The sequence below is a fragment of the Dermacentor andersoni genome, chromosome 1 (genome assembly GCF_023375885.2).
Source record: "Dermacentor andersoni chromosome 1, qqDerAnde1_hic_scaffold, whole genome shotgun sequence".
Lineage (NCBI taxonomy): Eukaryota > Metazoa > Arthropoda > Arachnida > Ixodida > Ixodidae > Dermacentor > Dermacentor andersoni.
The window spans coordinates 219,174,365-219,190,354 of record NC_092814.1 but is presented as its reverse complement, the minus strand read 5'-3'; the positions used below and the strand labels follow the sequence as shown (position 1 = coordinate 219,190,354).

Here is a 15,990-nt window from a genome sequence, read left to right as displayed (position 1 = left end):
GGCATCGTTAGACCTCATGCACATAATTTTTTTCAATATAATTGATAGCTTTCTGCAATCTTCCTCGTAGGACAGATCTGTTGCGATCACAGCTCCATATGCAGATGTCACCTGCATATAAAGAGATTTCAACCGATGTGGGAATGCACTTCTCCAGTTTAATAAGAGAGGAGTCCTCGATGCACTGTGTGCGGAGCTGTGTCACCTTCTTTTGTGGACATGTAGATTGACCAATCAGTGAGGTAGTCTGAGATCCAGTGGTTCATACGACCAACTCCAACGAACTTCAGAACGTATAAAATAGCCTCGTGAATCACGTTATCGAACTCTCATTTGATGTAGAGGAATAAGCCAATAGTGATGTTGCATGCAGCTTTGTTGAGTTTTACGCAGTTGACAAGGCTGATCACGTTGTCTATGCTGCTGGGGCCCTTTCTGAGCCCTGACATTCGCGGAGGCTAGACATTCATATTCATAAGCAACCAGTCAAGCACGTAAATACCATCTTCGCCATAAAAGTTCTCACGCAACCAAGAAGAGCAATCGGAGGATAGGAGTTTAGGTCTGTTGCAGACTTGACAGGCTTGAGGACAGGGATAACACGAGCTCATTTCCAGCAAGGTTCAAGGCGGCCACTTTTCCAGCTGGCATTGGCTATAGTAAGTAGGCGCATCTTAGTCTTGTCGCCTAAATGTGTCAAACTCGGCGTAGCTGGCCCAGTCAGGACCAGGAGGTGACGCCCTGTTCACAAACGCCAACGCGCGAACTATAGCTCCATGATCGAAAAAGGTTCGATTGCCGCTGAAGACTCCTGTGCTGCTCGGGGAGAAGTTGTGAGCGCCACTGCAGCAGTGGCTTCGGAGCAGAAAGTGTCCGCCACGTCCAACTTGTTGCTTTTACGGGATAGTGCAATAGAACTGAATGGATGCAGTTGAGTCGGCGTGGTTTTCAGGCCGCGCACAATGCTCCATATTCTTGACAGCGGTTTTCTAGGGTCAAGTTTGGAACAGAAGGTCCGCCATTGCCTCCTGTTTAGCCTTTGCAGGTGACATTGGATATGCGTTTGCATTCACCTAGCGCCATGAATGAGAGACGTGTCTTACGAACACGTCTCTCAGATAGATCTACGGCGCATTGCCTGAAGCCTTAACGTTGGCCTTGACGTTGGTCATACTTAACATTGGCCGTTGAATGAGTTCGAGGTGGTTTCAGATGTTTAGTGCTGCTTTGTTTTCCTCGACTTAGCGCACCAACAAACTCCTCGTACGTCAATCTAGGTAGGTCTGAATCATCGATTGTACCGTTGCATACATCCCAGTTAGTGCAACTAACCGCTCTTCGTTGTTTGTATCGTGTAGGACAGCCCAAAGAGATGCAGGTTGGTACGTGGTCACTGCCATGACTTTCGATGTCTGCGAACCAGGTCGCCGTAGACATGAGGTGCTCGGAGATCATGGTGACGTCGAATGCGATGGATCGATCATGCTTCAAGAAGTTTGACTGCCCGTCGTTAAGAATTGCCAGGTTATTTCGATGTGCTATATCAAAAAGGCGTCGACCGCGGTCTGAAGACAAGAAAGTGAAGTTCAGGCTCCTCAAAGAGAAATGATGGTTTGGCTGCCATTGGGATCCGTGAAGTACTGATGAGGTATTATGTCCAAAAATTTCACGGGCTCGTGGTCGTGATACAACCATGGTCGTTGCATCCTCGTCATTGCAGCTTTGCCATCCGACTCTCGTCACGCCATCGTCGTCACACGCTCGTCATGCATTCCTTGACCTATCGTCGTCGTGAAGCCGTGGTGGTCATTCCATCATCGCCACTCCAGCTCCGTCATCCGACTTGCGTCATGCCGCCGTCGTCACGCCATCGTCGCCATACACTCATCGTCACAATATTGTCATACCGTTGTCATGTCATCGTCGTCACTTGTCGTCGTCATGCTGTCCTCGTCATCCATTCCTTGTCACGTCAGCGTTGTGATGCCACCGTGATTATTCCATCGTCATCATTCCAACTTCGTCATCTGACTGCTGTTGTTGTCATAACATTGCCACCATGTCCTCGTGGTCAGGCTGTCGTTTTAGCATTGTCATCACTTCAGAAAATTCATCCCATTGTCGTCAAGCCGTCGCCCTCATTTCACTGTAACCATGCAGTATAGTCATTAAATTGTGAATAAGCCGCAGCTGTCATGTCTTCGCCGTCATTGTGCCATCGTCAGACAGCCGCTGTCATGCATCCGTTCTCATACAGGCGTGGTCACGCGGTCGTGGTCGTACCATCGTCGTGATCGGCCTTCGTCATACGGTCGTCGTCACGCGATCGTCGTCATCCCATTGTCCTCATCGTCACGCGGCCGTCGTTATACCATCGTCGTCTATTTGTTGTCATGCCGTCGTCGTCGTACCGCCTTTCTCGTTCCATCGACGTCATTGCTTCTTCGTCATTCCATCGTCGTCACTTCGTCGGCGGCGGCGATTTAGACAAGCGAGTGCCACAGGCAAAGCGGGCCGATACCGGAGACAGTGTATGTCGCACGTAGCCGAAGCAACGAAAGTCTTATGTGACTGGACTTTGTGTTATTATGATTTGGAGTTGACTTTTAGCTTTAATGCGTTTAAGTTAACTTTTTAAAAAAGCTCTATGTGAAAAGCAGTAGCCGGTGTCAACTAAAGGCGACAACATTCCATAAGTACCATATAATAATAAAAAAAAGTCTCAGAATGGTCACTACAGATTTTAAATAAACCTGACTTCAGCAATACATTGTGTCGCTTCATTGATTGAACACTAATCGCATTACCGTCGACAGACATTGTGAGATGGCTTCTGTCATATTTTTTTTCGTCCACTTTCATCTCCCTTATCATTTCTACATTTCAATTAAACGAACAAATAATTTTCCCCGTGCTTTTCTTGGCTTCATTATCTGGTTCTATATGGTTGCGACTAACAAATATGGAACTTCTGTTCTCCTTTGTCTCGTATGCGCATGTTGGCGCGAGGCGTTCGTTAAACTGAGTTGATAGTCTGCGTACGTCTTGGTTATGAGCGAATGAAACGAGAGGGTATGCGCGAGAATGGAGCCAAGTGTGAGCGCTGCCTTCGACAACGGAAATCTCCGTCCGCAGTGGCGGAATAAAAAATATTCGGGAAACAAAGTCTGCGGCTTTAAAAGGTGGAGCATACGGCTTCCAAGTGTACAGCTATTGGGACAGCCACGCTGCCATGCTGCGTTGCTGACATTCACCGTCGCTTTCGAGTTGGAACGATATTCTCATCTGTTACACGTACAACGAACAACAGGCATACGCGGTTTTGTTCCGGACGCTTTATTAACTGTCGTTTTGGAGGATTCCGCGATGTTTTCGTTCACTCGCTTCAGGTGCAAACTATGGTGAAATTTGGGAGCAAGCCGCGCGAACTCGGAGCTTTCTACGTATCGTCCCATGAATATTTTTGTGGTGCTTATTATTTGCGCATTTCTTGTTATTAGAAGATTCCATATCTATACCATGCACTGAAATATCAGTAGACTAGCGTTTTTTTGCCTTCCACTCTCATCAGAATCCAATCGCCGCTGCTGGAGGTCGATCGAACCCGCGATTTACAGCAGCTTAGGAATCCGTTTTACGTGCACGACATCTATCAATCTTAACGACGATGGGAAGTTGCCTATTCTCGAAGAGATCAAAAAGATGTGGATGACAGGTGACATACGGAGCGAGTGGCAACACTCAGTAATCATTCACATTCCTAAGCCGGGCAAAACATTTACTTCAGTAACCAACCTGTACGGTGCATCTCGCTAAGCCGATTATATGCAATCTGGCTGAGCGGATAGCGCTAACGCACGTGGCACCAGACGTTGCGCCTCGTATAACGCGTTGCCTTCAGAATGGGATGAGCTGAAAGAGACGTTGCATGACATATATATCGTCTGCGCTCTTCTCACTTCCTGAGTCCATGCTGCGAAATTTCTGCAGTGCGAAGCCTTCAAGCGCGGAAAAAAAGTGCATATATATATGCGCACAAGATCATATAGTTATCACACGCAGGGCCCGAGACACTAGTCACATAGGAAGGTATAGGCTCAAAAGCGCGAACTCCTTATCGTGTAAAACCATTGTGTATATATATATATATATATATATATATATATATATATCGGTGTGTGTGTGTGTCTGTGTTTTGTCATCAATGAATTCAGTTGGTAGTCAGCGCTCGTGTTGACCTCTTGCAACCTTTCTTCCTTCGTCCGTTCTTGTTCTTTTTTTTTTCGCACTTCAGGGCTTCGCGCTGAAGAAATTTTACAACATGGATCTAAACCAACTCGCCCAAATCGCTATTCTTATTCACTTCCCGAGCTTTGTAGGGCGGCCGGACATTCGCATTTACTCGCACGCAAGCTAAGCGGTTTCAGACACCGCAGAACGCCGCGCTTCGCGTAATAACCGGGCTGCAAAAGCAAACGAATGTTTAGGAACAGAATTATACGCGCTGCTCCGCATCCTTGAAGGCATGATCGCCGCGATGCAGGAAGGCTACAGTGCACGCTTGCGACACACACTGCAAGGCAGAGCGCTCCTTTCTTATTCTCGCCACATGACGACCTTCTTTCACTGCCGACAACCATCGCACCATAAATGAGATCCCCGCCGTCAGCAGCACGCTGATACCGTACAATATGGGGTACAAATGAAATACCCTGAACAATACGCAGCTTTCGTGCGGAGACATGAATAACGCATAATCTGCACGCCCGCGAACTCGGAGCACGTGTACTTTGACGCTGCGACCAACGAATACGCTTGTGCCAAAGCCTGTCACGCTCTCGGGGCCCGTCGCAGACAAACATTCTAAATGACAATAAGGCCAACAGAGCCTTAACTCCGCGCTATAGACTATTTTAGGGAAGCGTTCAGGTGCCGTCATTTTCGGCGGTTAACGCTGCTGTTTGCTATCTTTAACGATGAAGTTTACGTTACTACAGTCGATTCGCAAGCATGAAAATAGTTGTATAAATGCGTTCAGCGTTTCATGACCATGTTACGTCACTTTACTTCTAATAAAACACAGAAATCGTTTGTGTAACAGCCCAAGATGGCGGCGCCCATGAAGCGAATACTATAACATCGTCTATAGCGATGACGACCAAGAAACGCGAATTGTACATTCAGGGTATACCGAGTCGTACGGCTACACCAACTATCACGCTGCCGCCACGAGAATATTGCTGATCCAACTTCGCCAGCGCTCTACGGTACTTGCCATCAAACGAGCTTCCATCTAGATGAATGCGCTATCGTCAAAATCACTCTGATTCGGCCATGAGGCCGTCGATGCGGCCGATCGTGTAGCAACTATAACCTCAACCCGAGCGGTCGCTTGTGCGTCTCGCTTAGATACTGGTAACAGTTCTCAAGAGTGTGTGGTGAAATCCTAAAGCCCGTAATAATTTATCAAATTTGCAATAAACCAAATCGACAGAGCAGGCGGGCGCCAGCTTCTAACGGTCTTCATGTAAACTTGCAGACTTACGTGATTTTCAAACATTGCGTTTGAAAATCCTTGCGGGCCTCTAGGGTTTCGCTCTTGAAACCTTACGCTGCTCTTGACGTATGCCGACAACGAGCTTTCACAAATATTCTAGAGTTTTCCTCCGTACAGAATCTCAATTACTGCAAACATTTTTGGCCGTGCTCTCTTACAGAGAAAGAAAGAGACGGCACCAACGCCTTGACTGAGGCATAAACAAACAAGGAGACTTTGGTCGTAAATTCCGAGCGTCGCCAGCGCGTCTCTTTTACGCCACGCGTGCGCTAAACTTACGGCCTAATGTGGACCGTACTTTTTGACGTTGCTCGCAAATCGGTAACTTCACTTAATGTTGCCGTTATCGTAATCCTTTTTCTCACGGTCGCTGGATGTTGCTACGAATTGCCCCTTGACGGTTCCTCCCTTGTCGTCGCAGTGTACTCATCGACAAGGTCAATATCCTCGCGTTAGAAAACGACGGCGCGAACATATCCGACTCCAAGACCCCAGTAACCATCGCCTATAGCTTCTGTACCTATCATTGTCCTCGAGTTTATTGACATGCGTCGCGAGTTGGCTATGGCATATATATTCGTTGCACTTCCATGATAGTACTTCCTCGACAAATCGCTGATGCCGTCTTTGTCTTCAAATGACACCTCACTCAGTTTATGCCAACTACAGCGCATTATAGAAAACGGACACAAATAGACAATAATACTAATTCAAAAACTGACCACAAGATGAGCGTCTCGTAAGGTCAGTCCTTCGTTTTTGCTTCTTTGCGCCATTGTCTTGCATGTATAGTCATCGCCGTCGTTCCCCATTTGTATCATCACTTCCTGCTAGCGTTTGCTGGAATCGGAGGGCAACCACCCCGCGCGGACAAACGCTTTCACTGAAAGCGCAAACGCTGCAGTGTCAATTGCGGCGTGCACGGAGGCCCAAATTTATTTACCCTCATTTCTTATCTGTAGTAGACTGAAATGTTGCCAACAAATTAGAGGAGCGTATACAGAGCGCGTTGCTGTGTTCGCGTTTAGTGCACTTCTGTTCTGGACAGCCCAAGAATGAGAACAGAGGAATACCATGCATAGTAGAGAGAGGAGAGGGAGGGGGGGGGGGGGGAATGGGTCTCGACGGCACAAAACAGACGCTGCCGCTCCGGTCTTGATCGCGAAAACATATACGACGTACCGCAACGGTATATACTCCGAAACCAGAAGCAGAACCCAGAATTTGCAAGGAATGCGCCCGCGCTCCTATGCGGTACATCGCGAAACACGCGGTCCTATAACAACCACTCCACCTCTTTCAGAGAGGCCACGTCTGTAAGAAGTGCACGGCAGCCGAAGGAAAAGTGAAGAAAAGAACGGTCGCCCGATCTCTCCCGGCCACGGTATGCATGTGCAACAGAAACGGGGGCCGTATTCCTGGAGAAAGGGCGTGCGGTCCCGCAGGGCTCATTATTCCATAAACAGCCGCTGGCCTTTGGACGGCGGGAAAGTCAAGCTCGCACAGCCGTATACACGCGGCCTGCCGTGCGGCGTCTCCCTCAGGCTCTGCCGCAGCGCGGATGAAGCGCCACGGCGACCCTGACTCGCGTTGAATCGGCCGCCTATTTTGGTCCTGAATGGGGTCACTATTGTCTACGAATTGTGCTACGCGTACCCTGCGCGTTTCGGACACGCGCGCTATCAGTGCGCGGTGCACGCGTAGACGCGCGTGCACGGCTCGCAGCGGGACGACGTGCACTTGCTTGCCATGGCGTGTCACTCGCTCGCTGTTTCTTCGTTTGATCATCTACACGCAAGCGCCCTTTTATCTGTGCTTAGAGTGCTTGCGCAGGGGCACCAACATCAAGTAGATGGGCTCGCCGGGCACGGGGGCACGATTATGCACGCGTTTCACTACCGATACTCGTCCTGCGTTCTGTGGGCGGGCCGGCAGCATGAGCTATGCAGTTCCGCTTATATTTCCTGCGTGCGCGGCCGGCGTACTCCATTCGATGCAGCCTGTGCGCTGCGTTTTTTGGTATCTCTGTGTTTAACATCCCTGCCTGCTTTCTTATCTCTCACTGTATACGTTTCTGACACCCTCTTATGGGAGCTGTGACATGTTTGTTTCCCTTGTACAGTGATAGTTGCTGTGAGCTCATGCATGTGCAGAGCCGTAGTCTTAGGTGTACGTGGTAACATCGTGCCTAAACGACATCATATATACCGTACACATTTATTTATTTTAGATACTTCCCATTTTAATTTCGCGACCACACTTCCTGGGAGAGATAGAGAAAAAAGAAACGTTTGTTAACAAAAATTGCTGGCTCTCCCGTAATCGAGAGTAGATGTAAGCACGAAATGGCAACCCGCAAAGCAGATTGGCTGGAGATCATACTAGCCACAATTTTAAAATGGGTGTAGTCTATGTTCGCAACAGCACACCCTACCAGATCACACCGCACCACGCCATATTGTGCACTCGTCCACATGGACGCGGCCCAGCTAGAAGAAAAAAAAAGACCGTCTGAAGTCTACGACAGGCAGCGAAAGACTCCAGGGAGACGGAGCGCACTGCCCAGATAGAAGAAAAGCGCCTGAAGGAGGCGTCACGCAGTGTGGTGCCATCTCTCGAGGTGGCGCAAAACCCGCGCCGCGAAACTCGCGAATCGCTGCCGTTCAAAAGAGCATAGGCAACCCTGTCTCTGCGCCAAAAGATTACAATGAAGTGTATGGTGACCTGTATCTGCCGCTTGAACATCGCTATTGGAAATGACAAATAAAACTTCATCGTACTAAAAGTTACAGCTGGAGTGATATTACATGTGAACAACCATTAGGAAGAACTCAGAAGCAATATTTATTGTAACTTGATTGGGCAGTAACCAGCGTATGTAATGCGGTCCTGTAGAAAGGGTTGGGGGCCAGAGACCGCATTTTTTAAGTTTTGACTGATTGCCCGGATGATCTCGTTTTGTTCTCACAACGATGCGCGGATAACGGCTCTGGCTTTTGGCTCAAGGTCACTTGAAGGTCGCCGAGTACGGCAGCTAAAAGCATTTCATGCCTAAAAATAAACAAAAGGCAACCCCTGTGCTACTTCTTGTGAAGTGCCTATACAGGTCTTCTTTTGTTGTTTTTGTTGACAATACAGATTTTTAAAATAAATCCAAAGACACCTAAGCATCTTTTATGAGTTGTGAATGCGAAAGCATTAATGTCCAATTAAACACCGCCGAGTGGTCCTCCGAGTCATGAACTCCTCGCGAGTGAGTGAGCGCGCTGAGACACTTGGCTCGTTCTGATTTAGCCTTACCGAGGCACAGTTGGAACTCAGGCGAGAGCTTGCATAGACAAGGAACGCCCGGATAACACAGGCTTAAGAGAGCGAGGATGACGTAGCGTCGCGGCAGTGCCCTCTCCCCTCACGCGACGCCTGGCGCGCTATCAGAGCAGCAGTTGTTGCCTTTCGCCCTCTCTCTTACGTCGAGGCGCGCTCGTGACGTGGCGTCGCAGCCAAGGGGAATTTAGGTGCCGTCTCGCTGCTCCAGATGACAGACGCCGGCTTTTTCGCTCAATTTACGCTTTCGCACCAAAAGCTATGACCGTGAGACGCCTGTCGTCTTGGCATACGAGCTTTACGGCGAGGCGGAAATACGCTGCCGCTGCTTAAGTTACTCTGAAAAAATGACACCCAATCCACTCTGTGAAGATGGAATGGCAGCGAAAGCTGACGACAGTCAAAGCTCTCAAACGAAAAGCAAGGTGCTTTCGCTGCCAGTCCATCTTCACAGAGTGGAATGGTTGTCATTTGTTCCTTCAGCATAACGGGAACGTTCTTCGTCGGTGGTCGTTTCGCGCCGACGCCGTTTACATTCTCGTTGGTGTTCCCTCCGGCGCTCCCCGTACGCATGTTGTTCTTCGGGTGTACGAACTATACGTGTCCGCCCCATGGATAACGCAGCTGTTTTTAGCGCCTATACCTCTCCTGCTTATATACTGCAATATAACCTTGACGTCACGCTATTTTTCACGGTGTTCTAATCTGTTCCGCATTTTGACATCTGCGCCGCCGCACTGCACCCGTACGTGATCACACACAAAGCAAACAGGGAAACCCATTCTGTATGGGTTTGTTATAAATAGCTAAGTCCGTTCCTATTGCCGGACGCCGAAAAAACCACGGAAGGTTAGTTACATACAGCTTTCGCTGTAAAAGTAATCAACAAAAGTTTGGTAATTAACTTTTATATTATTATCTTGAAGGCAGTTTTTGCATGGAAGACTTGTAGGGCTTCACAATTTATGGCACATCCTTTTTATTAAATCTTGAAAATCGCACTTAATTCAATATATTCATCGAATTCCGAAGGTCAATCGAGCCAATATCAAGACTGAGCATGTCCCGCTGCGCGTCAGACGGCAACGCTCCGTAAACAAGTTTGGGGCGCAGTTTGATTGATAGCATGCGCATGCTTGCCAGCACATGCTTGCTAGCACATGCTTTCCAGGCAATGCGTGCCGTAATCAGTAGGTGCCGCGACTGGCCGAGACGTTCAGTTTCAAACTTCCTCGCACTTGTCACGGGGCGTTTCGGCCTGGTATGGTAGCGTGGCGGCATTTTATGCGCTCCCGCGGCGCTTGATTTCGATATTGTCTGGATTTGCCGTTCAAATTCGATGATAAATACCTCGATTTAGGTGTGATTTTCAAGATCTTTAAAGAATGAGGGTGCATTAAAATGTGACTGCCTTCGAATTCGCCATTTAGACAACTGCCCCTAAAGCACGAATAAGTAGGTTAACTGATATTTTTACAGCGAAGCTGTCTATGGCTAGGATATGGAAAAAAAATGTGTGCCCCCCCCTCCCCCCCTCCGAAATGGTGACAAACACAAATCATCATGTGGGCCGATCCTGGTGAAGCGAAGAAATGGTCCAAGTTCAACGGCACATACCCCTGTGGGCTCGTTAACCTGTAATGCGCCTTTGAACTATATCCTTGCCACACGTGGGAACCGAAGAGGTACCAGGCACAAGGGCAAGGACAGATGTTTTTGAAAAAATGTTTTGTACAACTTTTTTTCAAAAAGGACTCTTAAAAAATTCTCGGGGCCAACCACGCAAACATGCTACTGCCACTGCTCGCGCGTTAGTCATCGTCGTCTTCTTCCACAGCTGGCTCCGTTGCCGCTCTTCATTCCAACGTAGAATTTCACTTCCCTTCTGTCGTCGTAATGGGGAGGCCGCGTTTACGGGGGGTATGAGCCATTGCTTAAGGGGGCTTGAGCCATCGTTGTCTTACATTACGGACACATTTAATAACAGAGGTGATACGCGAATGTGTGTGCGTACCTATATCGCCACGACGACCACAGATTAGGACAACATATACGTTCGTACATTTGTTCAATATTCTGGGTCTCCTATGTGTCGTGCACTTAACAGCTTCGCTGGTCATCCACCTTCACGGAGTGGAAGGGCTCTGAATCTTTTCGTTAACAGTCTTTTCAGAGTAACATAAGCGGCGGCAAAGTATTTCCGCCTTGCCGTAGAGCTCGTATGCGAAGACGACGGACAGGTGTCTCACGGTCATAGCTTTTTATGAAAGAACTGTATTTGACGTAGTAGTTCTGCGGAAACCCGCAAGGTGGAGAGAAGTAATGAATAAAGGGAAGATCAGACATCCACCGGTTCGTAGCAATTGCTACAAAAGAATCCCATACGGGTTCCTCGAAAGAAAAGCCTCAGAGTTGAAAAAAAATTCGCCCTGGTCCGGGACTCGAACCCGGGACCACCGCCTTTCCGAGGCTGTGGTGTCGACTAATTCGAATTCGCCCTGTCATCCGCTAGCCGCCTGGTTAGCTCAGGTGGTAGAGCGGCTGCCCCGGAAAGGCGGTGGTCCCGGGTTCGAGTCCCGGACCAGGACGAATTTTTCTTCAACTCTGAGGCTTTTCTTTCGAGGAACCCGTATGGGATTCCTTTGTAGCAATTGCTACGAACGGGTGGATGTCTGATTTTCCCTTTATTATGTATTGTTAAAAAAAAAATGACTCCCCATCCCGGCCCTGCGAAAGTGGATGTACAGCGAAGCTGTTGAAAACCACCACTACAACTGCTGAGGGGGGTACGCAATGCTTTATTGCTTCAGGGTAATGGTGGTAATGGTAATTTAGAGTAATGGTAGTAATGAAAGTATTGGTAATCTTGGCAGCACGCCGCCGCTGGTCGTATTGCCGTTTCTTTTGCCTTTGCCGCTCCTCGTATTCACGCTACTGCTCGGGAGTCCTAACTATGCGTTGCCAACCCATAGCTGCAACAAATAAGTTGCTAGGCTGGTTCTTATATATATATATATATATATATATATATATATATATATATATATATATATATATATATATATATATATATATATATATATATATATATATATATATATATATATATATAACAGGCTAGTGACATGACTCCCTACGTCGCAAGCTGCCGTCGCCGCGGCTGCTTGCACAAGAGGCGCGGATACAGTCCGGCGTCACGCGCGGCGCTGTCGCGCTACGCCGGCGCAAAGTGGTCGCCTCTACAGTGTATCATCACCGCGCTATCAGCGTGACTGGCGTCATTGGGCGCGCGTTAGCATGGCCAGCGCGGGAATAGAGCCCGGCCTATCTCACGCCGGAGCCACTAGACCAGTGTGCATCGCGAACTAGTTGGGTTGGCTGGCCTGCAGTTCCTGCAAGGTATATGTACACATGGTAGCGAAGGTGCCGTAGAAACCCATACGTCCTGCAATAGAGGCTTGTGGAGGCATGGCAGCACCATGTACATTTCGCGAGGCCAACTACTCGGTGGAAAAGAAAAAAAAAACAGTTTGTCGTTCGAGGCTCTTTGCACCAAGTCGTCTATCGCGCCATCTAGCATCACATCGCATATACAAAGCACACAACAGTATAAATGAAGCGTAAGTGAGAATATTCGCTGCAACATCCGGTCACAATGTAACCTGGGTGCGCCCATCTGTATATATAGACCTCATTCTATAACGGCACACATTACACTGGTGAGCCTTGAGAGTTTTCCATGAATTCATAGGAATGGGTTCACCCAGATTTTGGACTAAGTACCATATGCATGTGTCCGTAGTACCCACACACAACCTTAACACCAAAATACCAGATATGATAAAGTCAACATTACATTGAAAAAATTCACAAAAACCCCACTTTAATCTGCAATAACACAGGACGCGTGCCACCTGTAGTTTCTTGTATTAATGAATACATACAAAAACTTAATAGTTGGTGAAAAGGCAGTTAAAAAAGAAAGCTACTGATCAAATCTTATAAGGTTATACCCTACATATTGCCATTACCTTTTATGGCTAGGTATAAGAGAGTGTTGACGACATTACAGTGATAAATAAAGTAATACAATCTCGGCATTTCTCAGCACGCATCGCCACGAGCAAACTTAAGCAAGCCTGCACAGTTTAGTACTCACAATTATTCGCGGATGAAAGAAAACAGGCTGTGACTTCACATTTTCCTATTCTAATGACATTGTCTGTACGTTTTCAAATGTTTTCATTGGTGACGTACTGGATGCATAATTTTCATCAACTAGTGTTTTGCCCCGCAAGATGTAGTCGCGCTTCAATCGCACGACCGTAATTGATGTCGCTGCTCATTGGTTTGTGACCGTATTTCAGCCTCGCCTTCGCGACAATGTGAATTGACCTTGGTTCGTGTGCAATGAAGAGATTGCGCTCAGGTTGCGCCTTTGCCAAACGAAAAAGCGCTCACTCGCCGCGCCCTTGTGCGCATGCGCTGCGGCAACAGCTGATCGCCGTGGTGTTGCGGGCTACGATGAATGCGCCGTAATGTACACGGTGCAAATTTTTGGCGATCCTGGCGTCGCCGGCGTTACGCACCCAACTTCGCCGGGCATTGCCAGGCACGCTGGCAACGCCGGACTTCGAATTGTTATCAGGAGCGCCTTATCATTAATGATGTGGTTTGGATGGTTGCTTCGTGCTTGTTCTTTATTGAAACGAATGCTGTGCTGTATGTTGTACGAGTGATACCAAAGAATATATATACTTTTTGCTTCAATTGTTAAAGGTATTTCTTTTTAATCGCCGAAGATATTTTTTCCATAGGATTACGTCTCGGAAAATCCCGACCAACTAGAGGCTAACAATTCTGCTGTAAAAGAAATTAAAAATTAAATTATGGTGTTTTACGTGCCAAAACCACGATTTGATTATGAGGCACGCCGTAGTGGGGGACTCCGGAATAATTTGGACCACCAGAGGTTTTTTAACGTGCATCTAAATATAATTACACCGGTGTTTTCGCATTTCGCCCCCATCTAAATGCAGCCGCCGTGGTCGGGATTTGATCCCGCGACATCGTGCTTAGCGGACCAACACCATAGCCACTAAGCCACCATGGCGGGTCAGCTTAAAAAAGAAGGGAGAAAAGAAAAAGACCCTGTAGATTAAGTTGATTGTTTTACTCCTCAACAGGTATAGCAGCGAGCTGTCTGTATGACTTTCTGGTGGCAGGGGTCGCCCTTGGAAGAAACCAGTCGGCAAATGTAGCGACTGATCTTTGTAACCTGGTAAGGCAGATTTGTCGCAGTGCGGATAGGCCAGGACACGTCTATAGCAGGTGGTGCTCGGTGGCTGGCTGACCCGTGTCCCAAGTGCCACAAGCTGGGCCCGTCCATTTGTTAAGCTATTGGACACTGAATGCAGGCGTGACTGTCCTGCCGGCAAATGACAGTTTAGAATAGGTACATAGAAAGAACAATATAAAAATTGCGATGTGCATAAACGTCTACCTACAAAAAATAATAAAGGAATTATGGGGTTCCACGCCCCGAAACTGCACCGTGTGTTATTAGGGACGCGCCGGATCAATTTCACCATCTGGTGGTGGTGGTGTTGCAGCAGGCTGGGTTAGCCTGTCATACATAGCGGGCAATTGTTCCGTCTGGGTTTTTTTTACAGCGAAGCTGTTTATGGCTAGGCTCTGGCGGATCTCGTCTCCTTCCACACAGAGCAACAATTTTTCATAGATGGGCCGATCCCGAACATAGTACAATGCAGGGCCAACCCGCGGCGGAGGTGAAGCAGGCGTTAAGCACTCCCCGTACGTGGGCCGATCTCGAACATTGTACAATGCCGCGCCGACCCGCAGCGGAGGTGCAGTTCGCCATTGAGGGGCCCACATTCACAGCTTCGCTGGTCATCCTTAATGCTTCACAGAGTGGAAGGGCACTGACTTTTGACGCGCGCCTGAATCTAAGTACAAGTACACAAGCGTTTTTTGCATTTCACTACCCATCGAATTGCGGTCACTGAGGCCGGACATCAAACCAGCGACATTGTTATCAACAGCATACCGCCAACCGCTGAACCACCGCGTTGGGTTAAAAAAAAAAAAAAAAAGAACGCCTGCGTTCATACACTGCACAAACAGATGCAAAATATGAAATATTAACATGTTTCAGCACCCGAAAGAGTCGCCCTGAATCACAGTTCGGACCTGCTACTCAGCGTTGGGTGCGGTGAATAAAAAGATGAAGAGAGAAAAGTGTTGAGGAGGAGGAGCAGGAAATGGCGGTTTAGTGAACTTGAACAACGAAGGCTCTTCAAAGTCTCAAATTCAGGCGATTCTTGTGCAAGAATGTGATGATAGACTGTAGAATACCGCGCCGACAACAAGAGTCTGTCCTAGGTCCGAAGAGAACCTTTCCAAACCAAGGTTGACTGATGAACTTTGACAAATGGTACTTATTTCTAGATTTTCATAAATGTACAGAAAAAGTAAAGTAAAGCCGTTCGCACAATGAAGATACGTTTGCTAAAGAACAAATAAGCGCTCCTCAATACATGTAAGTACAGAATTTAACAATGCTCAAGCAATTACGTACATATGCATACAATTAACGCAGCATAAATCGGGCTATATATGAAGCAAGAAATGAGAATCGCCCTCAACATAAATGGAGAACTACACGTCGAATCAACGTCTTCTACTAACTTAGGAAAACCATGTTGCAATAGTGTTTTTCTTTTTTCAGCGTCCAGGCAGTTCCATTCGCGAACTACCTTAGGGAAGAGTAAATATTCGGAGCTGCTGTTGTAACGCAGACTTATCTAGTGTATACAGTTCTCTGTGACTTGCTATGCGAGATCTCTAAAATATAACGTGTTGATGAGGCATGTATATTTACTCCGTTGAGTGTTTCATATAAGAATTTTAGGGTAGCTTGCTTTGCTCAAAGTGCGAATATTTCAATTCCCGACTGCGCTAGGAGGTGAGTAGGTGAATCTCCGCATCCAGGTTATTTGTGAATAACTCTAATGGGCTTCTTTTTTCAACGTTTTCCAGTTGCGTGTACGTATGAGAGAGAGAGATTGGACTTATTTACACAAAGACAG

The 15,990-nt window shown here is 47.6% G+C and overlaps 1 protein-coding gene and 1 non-coding gene across 2 annotated transcripts in view; both read left to right on the top strand.

Moving 5' to 3' along the window:
• Positions 1 to 15,990, top strand: part of LOC129380948 (uncharacterized) — a 129,282-nt gene that overhangs the window by 26,743 nt on the left and 86,549 nt on the right. The window lies entirely within an intron of this gene.
• Positions 11,396 to 11,470, top strand: TRNAS-GGA (transfer RNA serine (anticodon GGA)). Its single transcript has one exon. It is a non-coding gene; the product is annotated as a tRNA-Ser (tRNA).